This window comes from Chiloscyllium punctatum, chromosome 37 (assembly GCF_047496795.1).
Source record: "Chiloscyllium punctatum isolate Juve2018m chromosome 37, sChiPun1.3, whole genome shotgun sequence".
In the NCBI taxonomy this organism is placed as follows: Eukaryota; Metazoa; Chordata; class Chondrichthyes; order Orectolobiformes; family Hemiscylliidae; genus Chiloscyllium; species Chiloscyllium punctatum.
This window is the reverse complement of record NC_092775.1, coordinates 52,321,221-52,335,686: the sequence shown is the minus strand read 5'-3', so window position 1 is coordinate 52,335,686 and position 14,466 is coordinate 52,321,221.

Here is a 14,466-nt window from a genome sequence, read left to right as displayed (position 1 = left end):
TTTACTCAGGATTACACTACTTCCCCAACAGTACTTCTGACCGTCAAATAGAAAATCAAACTTTTCTTCAAGAACTGAACTGTTACTGCTTCCAGACCAAGGGTTGTTACATCATATAGATAAGTATTTATTTCTTAAAAGCAATTACAAATTTCCAAGACTTTTTAAAGAAATTACAAATTTTTCTTCCTGTATTGCTTCCAGTTCAAGGGTTGTGGCAGGCTTTAATCCAAACCTTGTCGATTATAGCAAAGGTTTTGTGTTTCAGTGGTTAGCACTTCTGCCTCTGAGCTAAAAGCTCTGGACTCAAGTCCAGACCATGGAAGGCGTTCCTGATGCACCTTGACAGATTGGTAACTGGCCTGCTAATCCTTCCAGCAGTTGCCTGACAGTTCTGAAAACAGGTATAATTGTATGAAAATATGAAATAATCAAATAAATTGGCTGTTACTGGTTAAAGAAAAGTCCCAATTCAGCACTCAATCTCACTCAGACAGGCTATAGTAAGTCTGGTATGATAAACAAAGAAATCTCCCTCTTTTGCATTAAGGGTTTGTGTGAAGCTAGGCTGATGAACCTTGTTGGAGCAGAGTACAGGGAGGTTTTAAATACTTCACTTTTAAAATTCTCATCTTCATGTTGGAATGCCTCACTCTCCCTATCTCGGTACTACCCACCAGGATCACAACTGATTGAGATCTCTGCAGGGCTCCAATTGTAGCCCCGTGTGCATTCCCTTCTTTAACTGGACTACAATGGACAATCCTATCTTCAACTCTGGAATTTCTGTCCTAAATTTTTCCACCTCTTTGTGGCCCTCTTCTTTAAAACCCAAACCAATTACCCCTCTAAAGTCCTCCTTTTTTGACTGTGGTGTCAATTGTCTTGTTGCAAAGCTACTTGAGGTTCCTTATTTCATTAAAGGAAAAGCATTGTAGGGGACAACAGTCTCCAGGGAGTTGATCAGCGATAGTTTGGAGTGGTAGATCAGGTTCAAGGGACTAATGGCCTACTTCTGCTGCCATATTATTAAATTCCTATCCAAGTTCCTCTTCGTAAGTGAAGCCCAACAACTCGGAGATGCTGACCATCAACATTTCATGTTGACAACCTCAGTGGGCACGGGGTGTGAGGAAATTTGTTTCCCTGTGCCTGAGCACAATTCAATGCAGTGTGGTTACCAACATCAATGAAGAGGCAGCAGTTATCATGATTAAAGACTCAAATCCATGATCTGGAACCATCTCAGTTTGCCAAGGGTGTAGTGACCCTAACCTCCTCCACACAGTGGGGATGCTGCCAACTGGGTTAAAGTGACCACCGTGTGGCAGCCCTGGCGTCTGGAGGGGCATGCTTTGTGGTCTAAGGACGTTGTGGGTGGGGGGGGATTAAGGTCTGCGATCAGGGAAGGGAAAAGCAAGCCCCAGCAGTCCCTCAGACCCAAGATTGTTTTATCTTTCTGCAAGTGCACTTCACCAGACCCCCGAGGTCGCCCACCTACCTCAGAAACAGCCACATTGGTCACTGAAGCCAGTTACTGAGAACTGAGAGGTGCCAACCCTCTGACTGGGCACCAGGACCCAATGGCTGTGCTTCACCTGGCAGCTGGCTGTCAATTAAAAAGGTAGTCTCTGATAAAATTATCTGAACAGACCGCTTGCCCAGTGTGTTTCCAAGACTCGCTCTTTACCACAATGACAACACTATAGCTTTAAGAGATGTATTTTGTCCTTTGTTTTATGAAGAGAGGTTGAACTAAAGGTGACAAGTGGTCTGTGTGAAACCAATAAAGTAAACAGTTTGTGAGGTCTTGGGTTTTATGTTTAAAGTTGGAACAAGAGAGGCAGGGAGTCAGGGTTTTGATTTAACCTTCAGCAGTTGCTGGGGTTTTGAAGTTGGCTGTGGAAACTGTTTTTCCTCTCTCTGTCACAGCTTAAAGCTGGAGTAATCTTCCTGCTGCTAGAATCTTATGTGAGATTTATTTTACTGAATTTGCCTTTGCTGACGGTGTGTTTGTGAGATGTTACTATATTGGAACAGTTACTGCTTTGTAGTTAAATAATCTATTCCTCTGTTAGGGTTTCTAATCGAGATCATTTAAACTGATTCTTCATTCATTTGCTTGTATTTTAACTGTAGAGTAAAAATAAAGTATGTTTCACTTAAAGTAGTGTAACCCATTGAATTACTTCTGAAACGGACTTTCCTTTAAATAAGATAAAAGTTAGGGTCTTGGCTAACTCCTTGTTCTATTTGAAGGGGGTTTGATCTGGTCCATTAGTTTATCTTGATGGTCATGATAAAACTCGGATTCTCCAGCAATGCAGAATGCTTGACGTTTCACGTATTAATGTTTCTGGTTGTTTCAAAGTGCTTGAATAGCAGCCCTGCTCTGTTGGCAGTGTGGAAGAAGCAGCTCCCCTTGTCACAGACACAGCATAAATGATATCTCCAGGACAGTGTGGGCGGCACAGTGGCACAGTGGTTAGCACTGCTGCCTCACAGCACCAGAGACCCGGGTTCAATTTCCACCTCAGGCAACTGACTGTGTGGAGTTTGTACATTCTCCCCATGTCTGTGTGGGTTTCCTCTGGGTGCTCTGGTTTCCTCCCACAGTCTAAAGATGTGCAGACCAGGTGAGTTGGTCATGCTAAATTGCCCATAGTGTAAATGTAGGGGTATGGGTGAGTTGCGCTTTGGCGGGTCAGTGTGGACTTGTTGCGACAAAGGGCCTGTTTCCACACTGTAAGTAATCTAAAAAAAAACTCTCAGCAGCTGTCTATTGGCTAGAATGGTGTGCATGCATGCTAAATCAGGAGGAGCTCACTGAGAGAGGAATTCACCTGGAAGATAGAGAGACAGGCAAATTAAACCTGTCAGTGACGGATGGTGTAAAATGAGTGAAAGCAAATCAGCAGCATGTTCCAAGAATATCTGAAGTTAAACTAAATAAAATTGTGGAGAGTTGTAAATCCCACCTCCCCCATCAAATTGTTACTCATTTTACACTGTTACACACAGCCACAATCAACCCCAGAGTGTGCGGAATATAGGTTTTGAATTAGCTCAGGCGAAAGTGAGGACTGCAAATGCTGGAGATTAGAGTTGAGATGAGAGTGGTGCTGGAAAGCACAGCAGGTCAGGCAGCATCCGAAGAGCAGGAAAATCGACGTTTCAGGTAGGAACTCCTGATGAAGGGCTTCTGCCTGAAACATTGATTTTCCTACTCTTTGGATGCTGCCTGACCTGCTGTGCTTTTCCAGCACCACTCTAATCTTGACTTTGATATAGCTTTTTAAATCAAAGCTTTCAATGGTCGAGAAAATGTTGGAGGGAACCAAGAAATAACTTGGTTACTTTTTCACAAAGATAGTATCTGTGAGTCAATGCATATGTGAGTGTATCTGTGTCTGTAAGTGTGTACACGTTGTGTGTGTGCGTGCGCTTGGATAATGATAAATGCATCAACACCTATTGAAGTATTCCAAAAAGACTTATTGGAAAATAAAAAGCTCGCAACATTGGTTCACAGGTGGTAGAAAATACAGTGCCAGATTGCAGTCAATGAAGGCACATGTTGCAGTAAACAGTACAACAGGACACAAGAAGCAAGCAAGCTGTGTGGTAAGTGCAACCAGCATAAAACTGCCCTGCATTCCAACAGGTATACAGTCTGAAAAGCATATACATGCAAGAAATCTGGCTACAACAATTTAGCCGAAACAGCAAGAGAGCTCAACCCACAGAAGACAGATGGAGCAGCATGGTCACAGTAGCAAGGAATAGGCCAGACCCCTGCACAGATGTAAACTAATACATGAAGGTAAGATAGATCTAATGCAAAACTTGGAATGGAACAATTTTCTGTCAGAGCTTGAACAGGCTTTCCACTTTGTGAGTGTACCAGAATTTGTGGACAAAGCCAATTAATTCAAAGCTTTATGCACACTAAATGTCATTTGTTCAAAGAAAATTGGCAAACACACACTTGACAAAGATTGACACTGGGACTAGTGCCACCAATTTGATTTCTGAAGGACATATTCTAGAATGACTGGAATTCAAATGGTATAACAATAACAGTGAAGCTAAAAGCAGATAAGAATTGCTATTGGGGCTTTTTTGACACAATGGTAGTGTCCCTAATTCTGGGCCAGAAGGCCTAGGTTCAAGTTCTGTCTGTTCTTGAGGCGTGTCATCGCATGTTTGAACAGGCTGATCGAAAATATCTATAGCGGATCACCAATCCCTTGTATTGCTACCCTACCAATACAACGCAACTGTAACAATTCAGCATAGAAACCAAAAATGTTACATCTTGGAAGATAGGAGTGTACCAGCAGTGGCAGGACTTTCACCAACTTATACGGCTCTCAGTATTATGATTATCTAGGGGATTTCCGATGTATCTGTGCTGGCAGGAGAGTCCGAGAATACTTAGATTGAATCAGTGCAGCAAAGACCATTGTAACTAGACAGGATTGGTAACATTGGAAATCTCAAAGATGGTGCTGCATTGCATTTCAGATAAGATGCATCTGCAACATCCCCAAAGCAAGTGCAGGGTTCGTTGACAAGAAAAGCTGAAGCATGAGCTGAATGATGTGGAATGGAATGGCATCATTTGCCATGTGGATTACCACTCAAGTGTTTGTGGTTCAATTACATGGATAATAAAGAAGGATGACACCAACAGGGTCCATATGTGAGATGTCTAAAACACTCCTTAAAGAGATGAAGCTTAGATTCACAGGAGCCATTTCTTCTCCATTTGGAAAATATTGTTTTCAGTGACTAACTACTGGAATATCTTTCAGCTCAGGATGTCTGCATTCTGGGACACAACCAACAGTAGATTAGAAATTTGTGTTTCAAACAGTATTTTTCCCTTTGAAGTATTGCTGACCAAAATTCACTTGGCTCTCTTCATTACTACATTTCACAGTTCCTCTTAGGGCACAGGCAATTATTGCATTTCTATTCTCAGCCAGCTTTTGGCTTGTATGGCACTTCAAAAAATAACACATGTTGTATTTCAAAGTTCAATGTATCTGTAAGTAATTCAGGGTTATGATCCATTCCCACGACAGCAGAATTATATAAAATGTGCCTGGATACAAATACATGGTGAATGGTATTGCAATAATGAGTAAAACAAAAGAACAAAGAGACCTTGGAATGGATATTCATAGTTCCTTGAAAGTGGAGTTGCAGGTAAACAGAATAATGAATAAGACATTTGGTATGCTTGCCTTTATTGGACAGTGCACTGGGTATATGAGTTGAAAGATCGTGTCGTGGCTGTACAGGACATTGGTTAGGCCACTTTTGGAATACTTCTGCAATTCTGGTTTCCCTGCAAGGGGAAAGATGTTGTTAAACTTGAAAGGGTTCAGAAAAGATTGAAAAGGATGTTGAAAAGGATTGGAAGATTTGAGTTATAGGGAAAAGTCTGAACGGGCTGGGGTTGTTTTCCCTGGAGTGTTGGAAGCTAAGGGGTAACTTTATAGAAGTTTATAAAATCATGAAGGGCATGATAGGGTGAATTGTCAGGGTCTTTTCCCCAGGGCAGGTGTGTCTAAAACTAGAGAGCATAGATCTAAGGTGAGAGGGGAAAGGTTGAAAAGGGACCGAAGGGGTAACTTTTTCATGTAGAGGGTGGTGAGTGTATGGAATGAGTTGCCACAGGAAGTGGTGGAGGTTGGTACAATTACAACATTTGAAAGGCATCTGGATGGGTATACGAACAGGAAGAGTTCAGAGGGATGTAGGCCATATGCTGGAAAATGGGACTAGATGAATTTAAGATAACTGGTCGGCATGGAGGAGTTGGACTGAAGGTTCTGTTTCAGTTCTGCACATTTCTATAACTCTATGGCTCTGTGAGTCTAACATGACTGAGTTCATTGATTGCAAAAGCACACTGTGAAGTTCTCAATTGACTGAACTCTTAAGGAACTGCTGGGGAAATTGAAGATTCTGCTGGATATTTCTCCTCTGCCTGGAACTTTCCACACGTTTCCTTTTAAATTGGGGAATTTGAGGGTTCTACTCCAGTTAAGTAAATGTGAGGCACAATTAATGGCTCTTTACTTGAATATACATAATATTTGGAACAAAATAAATGAATTAAGCATAAATCAAAGGTTATTGGGCTTGAGCTTATAGCCATATATAGAGACATGATTACAAGGAAATCAAAGCTGGGAACTAACTATTCAGGAGTATGTGACTTTCTGATAGGACAGATAGGAAGGTAAGAGGGTGGGGTATCTTGGTTAATACAGGATGCAATAAGTATGATAGCAAAGAATGATCTTGGATCAGAAGATGTAGAACTCATATGGGTGTACATAAGAAATAAAATTTGGGAAAACGACATTGTTGGGAACAGTAAATAGGCCCCATAAATGTAGCTGTTGTGTAGGACAGAGAAGAGTACACAAAATAGTCGAGAATAAAACTTTAAGCCTTTAATAATGTGTGAATTTAATCCTCATATAGATTGGAAGTGTCGGATTGGCAGAAGTAACCATGAGAAAGAATTCACAGTGTATTCAGGACAGTTTCCTATAACAATATGTTGTAGATCCAACAAGGGATCAGGCCATTTTGGATCTGGTGATATGTGATGAGGCCGGTTTAATAAATAATCTGAGAGTAATCAATACCCTAGAAAACAATGACTGTTACATGGTAGAGTTTAAAATTCAGTTTGAAAAAGAGAATTTGGGGTTTGAAACAATGGAATGAGAGCAGATCTAGCTGCAGTGGACTGGGAAAGAAGTTTAGCAGCAAAGATATTTGAGGACCAATAGCAGATATTTAAGAAGATAAATCATGACTTACACCAATGGTATATGCCAGTGAGGAAGAAGGATGGTAGAAATGGGATAAACAAACTATGATTAACCAGGGAAGTTAAAAATATCATCAAATTGCAAATGACATAAAACTAGGTAGGAAGGCAAATTGAAAGAATTGAAAGATGATTCCCAAATCCCTGTGTGCTGCAGCTTTCTACATTTCTTCCTCCATTTAAATAACCTTCAGCTCCTCTGTTCTCCCTGCCAAAGTGCACAACCTTACATTTTCCTCACATTATATTCCACCTGGCAAGTTTTTGCCCACTTGCTTAACCTGCCTATATCTCTCTGCAGGCATTTTGTGTCATCTTCACTATGTGCCTTCCTACCTAGTTTTATGTCATTTGTAAACTTGGCGATAGCACATTCACTGTCCTCATCCAAGACGTTAATATATATTGTGAATAGTGGTGTCCCAGCACTGATCCCTGTGGCTTTCCACTAGTTATAGGTTGTCACCCTGAAAATGCACCCCCCAACACAATTTTCTGTTCATTAGCCAATTCTCTATCTGTGTTAATGAAGTACCCTCAGCACCATGGGCTCTTATTTCATTAAGTAGTCTAATGTGTGGTACCTTATTGAAGTGTGGGTAAGTGGTTAGGGTGGCAGGTATGTGGGAGCAAGCTTTCTCTGCTGACCCTTATGTCCCTCAGTAGGATATCTGGGGATGCCGAGTACAGCCTTCCTTCACTGAGAGTCCAACACTCGTGTTGCTCTCTCATTGCCAGTTTTACCTTAGTTCCATTTTGACTCCTGCCAGAATATTTTTAAATCCTAAAGCTTCCAACAGTCAGGGATACGTTATGACCATTCCCTCCCACTCCACATGGCCAGCAAATCTGGATATTGGAAGTTAATGCTCAGGGTCAGTTAAACAGCTGGTGAAAATCCCACTCACAGGTTCCTGACACACTGCTGCTTGCCCTCCCACACCCCCATCAACTCTCAGCCCCACCCTGCTTTGAGCAGCTCCAAATGTTAAAATTCATCCTGGAATCCAGGGAAGCCTATATGGACATAACTATTCTTATCTATTCATTCACGGGATGTGGGTATCACTATATAGGCTATCATTTATTGCTCATCCCGAGTTGCACAGAGGGCAGTTAAGAGCCAACCATATTGCTGTGGGTCTGAAGTCAAGGGAAGAATAGCAGGTTCCTTCCCTAAAGGACATTTGTGAACCAAATGGGTTTTGCAAGGTCATCATTGGACTCTTAATTCCAGATTTTTATTGAATTCAAATTCCATTATATGCTGTGATGGGTTTGAACCCGGATCTATAAGATTATAAGAACATAAGCCATAGGAGCAGAAATTAGGCCATTCAGCCCATTGAGTCTGCACCGCCATTCAAACATGGCTGATAGGTTTTTCAACCCCATTTTCCTGCTTTCTTCCCATACATTTTGATCCCCTTGGCAACCACAAACTTATTGATCTTTGCTTTAAGTATACTCAATGACCTGGCCTCCACAGCTTTCTGTGTCAATGAATTCCTTAGACTCATAACTCTCTGGCTAAAGACGTTTCTCCTTATCAATGGTATAAAAGGTCTTCCCTTTACTCTAAGGCTGAGCTTCGTTCCTCGTCTTCCTGCCAATGGAATCACCTTCCTGTGGCCAGACCCCTCAAAACATTTCAAGAAAGTAGCCTGGATCCTAACGTTGCTAGTTGTTTTAAGCAGGTGTAAAGTGGATATTCCAGGAGAGATGCAGCTGGCCCAACCACTCAGTTTTAAATAAAACAAAATGTATTTGCAAGATTACTGAATGAAACACAAACATTAGAGAACAGATATAGAATAACTTAACTATTTAAAAACTCAACAAACTATCCCAAATTAATGATGCCATTCTAAATTCCTGCAACAATCCCCATTAACACCACTTGGCAAAAAAAAATAAAATCAAACAAAGGGTCTTACAGGAGAAAAAGAGATGGCAGCGAGATTCAGCGTGGAACACCTGCTTCCATGTAATTGTTTCTTTGACCAGCAGCCTCAAAAACTGCCCAGTAGTCCTGAACAGCTAGACTGCTAAAAACCAAACCAAACCAAAACAGAGAAAAGCTGAGCTGGGAGAACTGGCCACTCCCCTTTCATTGCACAAATGTCTTTTTTAATAAATACTTGAAAGCGTTTTGTCTGAGGCAGTATCTGTTAGCTTTAATCGAGTTGGCCCTAAAACCCATCCAAACCAGACCACCCGGGACCTCTCCATTTAAGACCCTTCTGAGAAAAACCAAGGGCAACATAACCATGTCAAAGGAGCAGCATCGACACATTCCTAATGTCCACTCTGTCCAGGCTGTTCAGTATTCTGTAACTTTCAATTAAAGCCCCCCCCCCCACTATCTTTCTAAACTCCATCGAGTATAGTCCTAGAGTCCTCAAACATTCCTCATATGTTAAGCCTTTCATTTCTGGGATCATTCTCGTGAACCTCCTATGGACCCGCTCCAGGGCCAGTACATCATTCCTGAGGTATGGGGCCCAAAACTGCTCACAATACTCTAAATGTGGTCTGACCAGAGCCTTATAAATCTTCAGAAGTACATCCCTACTTTTATATTCTAGCCCTTTTGAGATGAATGACAACAATGCATTTGCCTTCTTAACTACCAACACAACCTACAAGTTTACATTAAATGAAACCTGGACTAGGACTCCCAAGTCCCTTTGCACTTCAGACTTCTGAATTTTCTCCCCATTTCAAAAATTATCCTGGCCTCTATTCTTCCCACCAAAGTGCATGACCTCACACTTTCCCACATTGTGTTACACCTGCCATTCTTTGCCCACTTTCCTAACCTGTCTAAATATTTCTTCAGCCTCCCTGCCTCCTCAATACTACCTGCCCCTCCACTTATCTTTGTGTTATCTGCAAACTTAGCCAGAATGCCCTCAGTTCCTTCATCCAGATCATTAATCTATAAAGTGGTCCTAACACTGCCCCTTGTGGAACACCACTTGTCACTGGCTTCCATCCAGAGAAGGACCCTTTTATCCCCACTCTCTGCCTTCTGTCAGGTAGCCAATACGTGATAGTACCTCGCCTCTAACACCATGTGGGCGGCACGGTGGCACTGCTGCCTCAATGCGCCAGAGATCCGGGTTCAATTCCCGCCTCAGGCGACTAACTGTGTGGAGTTTGCACGTTCTCCCCGTGTCTGCGTGGGTTTCCTCCGGGTGCTCTGGTTTCCTCCCACAGTCCAAATATGTGCATGTCAGGTGAATTGGCCATGCTAAATTGCCAGTAGTGTTAGGTAAGGGGTAAACGTAGGGGTATGGGTGGGTTGCGCTTCGGCAGGGCAGTGTGGACTTGTTGGGCCGAAGGGCCTGTTTCCACACTGTAAGTAATCTAATCTAATCTAAACCATGGGCCCCAGAACATGACTTCAGTCTCTGAATGGGCGGTGATTAACTAGGCTATCACCTCCCTTATACTGTTATTATTGTACATTAATAGCCAATTATTCCATTAATCCATTCAGGATGAAGATATGATTGATCCGGGGCCAGGGCGTCTTGCTTTTCAACAACAACTTGGCTTTAGGTAGCTTCTTTAATGCTGTAATAATTTCCAAGGTGGTTCACAGGGAAAAAAAAAATTAGGACAGCCCTGAAATCATCATTAAAGAAAAAAGAGATGTGGAGAGTTGAAGAGAGGGAATTCCAGAGCTTAGGGCTTAGACACTGAATGGCGCAGAAGTGTGACAGTGAGCAGTACATAATGTAAGGAGTATCTACTTTATTTGAAAAATAAACTGGGGCAATGGAAGTTTGGACTGCTATGTTGCAAGGAATGAACCTTTTTTTTAACAACTTGAAATATAGAACATAGAACATAGAACAGTACAGCATAGAACAGGCCCTTCAGCCCACGATGTTGTGCCAACCACTGATCCTCATGTATGCACCCTCAAATTTCTGTGACCATATGTATGTCGAGGAGTCTATTAAATGTCCCCAATGACCCTTCCTCCACAACTGCTGCTGGCAACACATTCCATGCTCTCACAACCCACCTCTGACATCCCCTCTGTACTTTCCTCCAACCAGCTTAAAACTATGACCCCTCGTGTTAGTCATTTCTGCTCTGGGAAATAGACTCTGGCTATCGACTCTATCTATGCCTCTCATTACCTTGTATACCTCAATTAGGTCCCCTCTTCTTCTCCTTTTCTCCAATGAAAAAAGTCCGAGCTCAGTCAACCTCTTCTTGTAAGATAAGCCCTTTAGTCCAGGCAGCATCCTGGTAAACCTCCTCTGAACCCGCTCCAAAGCATCCACATCTTTCTTATAATAGGGCGACCAGAACTGGACGCAGTATTCCAAGTGCGGTCTAAACAAAATTAAAAATCACACAACACTAAGTTTTATTTGGAAGCACTAGCTTTTGGAGTGCTGATTCTTCTGTCAGGTAGCTAGTGGGGCAGGATCATAAGACACAGAATTTATAGCACAAGATCATTGTGTCATGCAACTGATATGATAAAATGAACACACCTGGATTGCTGTTAAGAATGGGTTTTAGAATGGGTTGCATGATACCATGGTCTTATGTTATAAATTATGTATTTTATGATCCTGCCCCACTAGCTACCTGATGAAGGAGCAGTGCTCCGAAAGCTAGTGGTTCCAAATAAGCTTGTTGGACTATAACCTGGTGTTGTGTGATTTTTAACTTTGTCTACCCCAGTTCAACAGCAGCACCTCCCCATCACGAAACAAAAGTGGAAGTGTAGCTTTCATCCATTGATTACACAAGAACATGAAACTTTTGCATCTGATACTCATGTGAGACACTTATGGCTTGGACTATTGACCCACAGAAATTGTTTCTTTCTGCTATATTTTCTGCCCACAATATGTTTGCAAAAGCTGTCTTTCCTATCTGTCTTACTTGCAAATGAATGCATGCATATTTGGAATTAAAAGATATAGCTTAAACTTGTAATTAATAATGCATTTTTCCTTTTTAGAGGATATTTTCCTTTTCATAAATATGTTTTTATTGATGGAACCTCATGTGAGTTTCTTTTATCTTAGATACTGATGACAATCAAACGTTGAACATCCCAGTGATTGAATGGGTCATATTTTACATTTCTGATGATTCATGAAATAATGGAGCTTGATTTCCAGTGCACTCTTCCCATCAGGGTTGTGACAATGACCTCTTGTGAGAAGTTTACGTCCTTCTCCCTCTCCAAATCCTGAGTAAAGCTCTTAATTGATGTTTGTCGAGGTGTATCTGAGTATGGAGTTGAAGGAACATGGAGACCATGGGCAATTGCAGGGATGGAGGAAGTTAGCATTGTTGAGGTGGGAGGAGGAGGCCGTGGAGAGATTTTAGCGCATGAATGAGAATTTTAGACAGAGGCAGGAGCCAATGTCATTTCATGAGAATGGGTCAGAAAGGGTTATTATGAAAACCATCCTGCTGTTACCTCAACCAGGAGTCATAGTACATAGAACAGTAAGCACAGGAGTGGGCCCTATGGTCCACTCCTGTGCCAAACATGCCAAATTAAACTAATCCCTTCTGCCTGCCCTTGGTCCATATTTCTCCATTCCTTGCATATTCATGCGCTTACCTAAAAGCCTTTTAAATGCCCTTCACATATCTGCTTCCACCTCCATCCCTGGCAGTGTATTTCAGTCTCCTACCAGTCTCTGTGTAAAAACCTTGTCCCTTACATCTCCTTTGAACTTTCCCCTCTCTTTCCTTAAATGCTTTCTCCTTGTATTAGACATTTCAACTCTGGGAAAATGATTCTGACCATCAATCCTATCCATGTAACTCATAATTTTACAGACTTCTATCAAGTCTCCCCTCAGCTTCTGCTGCTCCAGAGTTTTTCTACCCTCTCCATACCCTCTAATCCAGGGAGTATCTTGGCAAGCCTCTTCTGCAAACCTCCGCATCCTTCCTGTAATGCGGTGACCAGAATTTAATGAAATATTCACAGCATGGCCTGACCAAAGTCTTATAAAGCTGCAACATGACATCCTGACTCTTGTACTCAACTCCCAACCAATAAAGGCAAGCATGCCAAATGCCTTCTTTACCATCCTATCTTCTTCAGTAGCCAATTTCAGGAATGATTTGGAGGAGCCGGTATTGGACTGGAGTGGAAAAAGTTAAAAATCACACAACACCAGGTTATAGTCCAACAGGTTTATTTGGAGGCACTAGCTTTTGAAGCGCTGCTTCTTCATCAGGGAGCTATGGACTTGAACCCCAAGATCCCTCTGTACATCTATGCTGATCAAGGTCCTGATGTGGAGGTGTGGACAAAGTTAAAAATCACACAACCACAGCTACCTGATGAAGTGCTCTGAAAGCTTGTACTTCCAAATAAACCTATTGGACTATAACTTGGTGTTGTGTGATCTTTAATTTTGTTGAGTGTCCTGCCATTAACTGTTTATTTTTCCTTAACATTCGATCTCCCGAAGTGCAGCATTTCACACTTACCCAGATTGTACTCCATTTGCCATTTCTCTGCCTATGTCTGCAATTGATCTATTTTTCACTCTATTTTTTGACAACCTTCTACATTATCTACAACTCCACTGATCTTTGTATTGTCTGCAATGTTATGTCAGAAGCATGAGTTACGATTTACTAGGAAGATCACCTTGCTATCTCTTATAACTGGGCCTATACCAGTGTGCCAATGGCTCTGAAGCTGATTGTGACCCTTCATTTTGATGCTAGCAGCTCCTTCCAGTCAGCAACAGGTGACCTTGTTATCATTTCACAATATAACACTCCATCAGGGAACTACCAGACTCCTTGTACTTCAGGAGACAAGACTTCATTCACTTCTGTTCGAGAAGAGGAAAGCAGGAGGAACAAGGATGTAGCTTTTGAGGAGGATTCACAATTCAGCATGGACTGCTATATTTGCCCTTGAACAGATTTACCACAACCTCATGGCTCAAATGCAATAAATGTACAGTTGGTGTGTGACCATTCACACAGTGAATAGCTGATGTCCTATGAATAGCCATGAAGATCCCATCCTGTGTCACTCAGCCAAATCATCCATTTTGGAGCTCCATGTGGATGACTGTTTGGCGATGAGAACTGCCAGCTCTATACCTGGCTCCTCTGCACCGTGTCCTAACTTGGACAATGAAGCCATGATTCAGGGATATCATCGAACAAACTACTGATGTCCTGAAATAAGATTGGTCAGGCAGAGCTTCATTATTAGTTGGGGTGAGTCCTCAGTTTGATATTTTTCAACCTGCCCTTCATAGCTTCAATCCCACGATGGTGCAGCCGATGCCACCAAGACTTTGGAGGGCATCTTAGAAAGAAGAATGGGAGGAACCGCCGGGGATTAATCATGAACTTTTCAATCTGGATGAGCTGTCCATGACCAGCTACTCAGACCCTGGATATTGCAAGGTGTCCTGTCTGTTACAGAAACATTACCCCCGGACTGATCAGAGAACATGATCTACCGGCCTGATTTAAGGTCCATTCTTCAAGCAAAGCCTTTCTGAGAATGTTGCACAAGGTGCTGCATTTTGGGAAGACAAATCAGGGTAGAACTTATACAGTTAATAGTAAGGTCC